This window comes from Eptesicus fuscus, chromosome 4 (genome assembly GCF_027574615.1).
Source record: "Eptesicus fuscus isolate TK198812 chromosome 4, DD_ASM_mEF_20220401, whole genome shotgun sequence".
NCBI classification, from domain to species: Eukaryota; Metazoa; Chordata; class Mammalia; order Chiroptera; family Vespertilionidae; genus Eptesicus; species Eptesicus fuscus.
The window spans coordinates 105,065,787-105,069,298 of record NC_072476.1 but is presented as its reverse complement, the minus strand read 5'-3'; the positions used below and the strand labels follow the sequence as shown (position 1 = coordinate 105,069,298).

At 41.9% G+C, this 3,512-nt stretch overlaps 1 long non-coding RNA gene across 1 annotated transcript; it reads left to right on the top strand.

Annotated features, from left to right (window-relative positions):
* Positions 1 to 1,064: 1,064 nt before the first annotated feature.
* On the top strand, positions 1,065 to 3,196 carry LOC114227795 (uncharacterized). The gene is made up of 2 exons (XR_003613870.2): positions 1,065 to 1,147; positions 3,034 to 3,196. It is a non-coding gene; the product is annotated as an uncharacterized LOC114227795 (long non-coding RNA).
* Positions 3,197 to 3,512: the final 316 nt, after the last annotated feature.

Sequence of the window (3,512 nt, the reverse complement as noted above, 5' to 3'; positions counted from 1 at the left end):
AGCATAACCAATAGACACTGACAGTAGGAGGGTGAGGGCATGTGCTGGGGGGTGGTAGTGGGTGGGGAGAAGTCAATGGAGGAAAAAGGAGACATATGTAATACTTTCAACAATAATTTTTTTAAATATATTTTATTGATTTTTTTACAGAGAGGAAGAGAGAGGGATAGAGAGTTAGAAACATCGATGAGAGAGAAACATCGATCAGCTGCCTCCTGCACACCCCCCACTGGGGATATGCCCGCAACCAAGGTACATGCCCTTGACCGGAATCGAACCTGGGACCCTTGAGTCTGCAGGCCGACGCTCTATCCACTGAGCCAAACCGGTTTTGGCTCAACAATAATTTTAAAAAATTTTTTTAAAAAGTAAAGAAAAAAAATAGTTGCAAAAAGAACACAGCGGAGATCAACCAAAGGACTTGTATGCATGCATATAAGCCTAACCAATGGACACAGACAACAGGGGGGTGAGGGCATGAGGGGGGCTAGGGGGGTCATGGGGGAATAAGAACACATATGTAACACCGTAATCAATAAAGAATTTTTTTAAAAAAAAAAAGAACATAGAGAATTTTATGAAAAGGAACTCTATCCCACTTAGGAACTCCTGCTATGGATACTGGGCTGGTCAACAAGAAGACAGAGGCCAGAAACTGCGGGAAGAACTCAATGCCATCAGCCAGTTCAGGGGCAGGGCTGGGAGGTGGAGGGAATCCCTGGCTTTATCATTTTCAGGGGGAAATCCCTTGCCTATTATTTTCTCTTTTACAGAGTTTTCCTTCTCCAGCCAAAACGTATTGGCTTCCCAGGGACCCCAGCTCCTCTTGAAGCTTCCTTAAGAGAATGTTGAGGCATATTCATACCTCAAAGCTTTCCCATGATTTTCAGAAAAGCCAGTCCACCCAGCTTGCAAGGACAGCTGCAGAATGACATAAATGTATTTCAACAGGCCCAGGGCCAAAGGCCAGCAGGCTGGGCTTCCCCGGGCCCTATTATGATAAACACACACTCTAGAACGCTAACCCACACCAAAGACAATACATTCTGAAAATAACAGAGGAGGCCAGGGAGCAGCGCACTCTCAGATCACTCAATTACCACCCTCCTCCTCTCGGAAGATGAGGAGGTACTATAGAAAGGCAGAGGTGAGGATCAGACAAATATCTAATTTTGGTCATCCTTGAGCTAATACGAGGATATGAAAAGGACAATCTCTGGGAGGAAATTAAGCATTTCTCTACATTAGCCTGTCAGTTCACAGGAAAGCTGCTTCTCATTTCCAATGATGTTGAAACACTTCTTCCAAGAAGTCTTCCCTCTGACTAATGGGAAGAGACTCGTGTATCAAGTCACTTCTGAAGTTCCTCTCTCAGGCAAGATTGTAATCTTGATAAAACACTCTTCAGATTTTCTGATCCCTCCTCAAGTCTAAGCCCTTTGTGTTTCTATAACTAACCACTCACATCTCTACTCCTAGGACCTTACTAGGGTGTGAACACACCCCATGCTCTAAATATTTTCCTACCTTTTCCCTTTTGTCCTGTATTCTATGTCCTTAGATCCTGTCCTCAACCAAAGTTACAATAAATTAGTCATATAAACAAATTAGCTAGCAGATGTGGCACACTGCTGTGTCACAGCTTAATATCTGTAATGTTTTTTGTTTTTTTTTCATAATTTTTAAAAAATGTATTTTTATTGATTTCAGAGAGGAGAGAGAAATAGAAACATCAATGATGAGACAGAATCATTGATCAATTGCCTCCTGCATGCCCCACACTGGGGATTAAGCCCACAACCCGGGCATGTGCCCTAATTGGGAATCAAAACATAACTTCCTGGTTCATAGGTCAACACTCAACCACTGAGCCACACCAGCTGCACTGTAATGTTGTTTAAATGCTTGTTTTTGTCAAAAGACATTTGATCGGGCTAGGTAATCTTCAGGTTCTTCCCCAACTCTAACAAATTTTATAGGTAATTCCAATCAGAAAAATTTTAAACCTTGAGCCAAGCTAATTGGCAAGTTGACCTTTGGGTTCTCTTGGATTAGACCATTTGCATCATTGCTATTGGGTGTAAACATGTCAGATCTGATAGTTGCCCTTTAATCAAAAAGTTTGATAGCAATTTTTAGAGGTTATTATTATATGCCTTACTGTATATTATATACCCTGTGGTGAACTGAAGATGACCCAAATTATTTGTGATTCCTCTTATCAAGAAACTAGAAGCATGGTGCACAAATTCGTTCAAGGGTGAGGTCCAGCTGGCATGCCCCGATAGGGGCTGATCAGGACCAGGCCAGCCCGGGGAGGAGGGGACGCGGGCAGTTGGCCGGCCAGCCCTGCCCATGATCGAGGTGCGGGGGTGGGGAGGCTGATCAGGGGTGGGGCCGGCCAGGGGGAAAGGGAGGTTAGGGCGGGCGGCGATCGGGGCCCCAATTGGGCCAGTTGGCTGCCACAGTACGAGTCATAGCAACCAGTAGTTTTGGTCGTTCCAGTTACTTGGCTTTTGTATACATAGATTAATCTATGTTTCCCTCTGACCTAAAATCTTTGTGACTATCTTTGATCAATATAATATGGTGGAAGTAACACTTTGCCAGCTCTGGTCTAGGCCATAAAGGCATGGAAACTTCTGCTCTGATCCTCTTTGGAGCCCTAAGCCACTCTGTAAACTAAAGAGGTACTAGCTGACTACATGGAAGGAGGGATGGAGGGAGAAATGTGTATACTTATATTTATATTTATATTTATATTTATATTTATATTTATATTTATATTTAGTCTAGTCAGAGTCAGAGTTATATTCATATATTCATATATTCATATATATATATATACAGTGTCTCAAAAATGTATACACACTTAACATTTAATAGCTCAATTTTGAAAATGAAATGTATTTTAATAAACACTGCCTTTATAATTATTCAAAGTGTGTGTATACATCTGTGGGACATCTATATAAAGAAAGAGACAGAGACAGAGAGATTTATTGACTTCCAACCAGTCCCCACCTATTCAAGGCATTTCCGCTGAGGTACCAGACATGTGAGTAAAGCCATTTTGGATTTCCAGGCCTAGAAAGCCTCCAGATGATGGCAAATGCAAGAATAACCCCAGACAAGACCTGCAGAAGAACCACCCACCTAAGCTCAATCCATAAATGGTTGTTATTATTTAAATCCATTATGTTTCAGAGTGGTTTGTTATACTGCAATAGATAACTGAAAAACATCTCTAAAAGCTGGTCTAATCCTTCCTCTGAACAAAGAAGGAACGGATAGCAATTCAAAGAATTTTTTATGAAGTTCCTAAATTAGTATGACAGTCATTCCACACTCCAACATACACTTACTCCTTCCCTTATACAATGGCACATCCACAAGTTTGTTCAACACTTTCTCAACTGTGCACATGTCCTTCATGCCTGTTCCATCCATGCAGTCATGAATTGTAAGCTCCTGCTGCACAGGCACCAAGGACTCTACTAGGTCTCTCATAA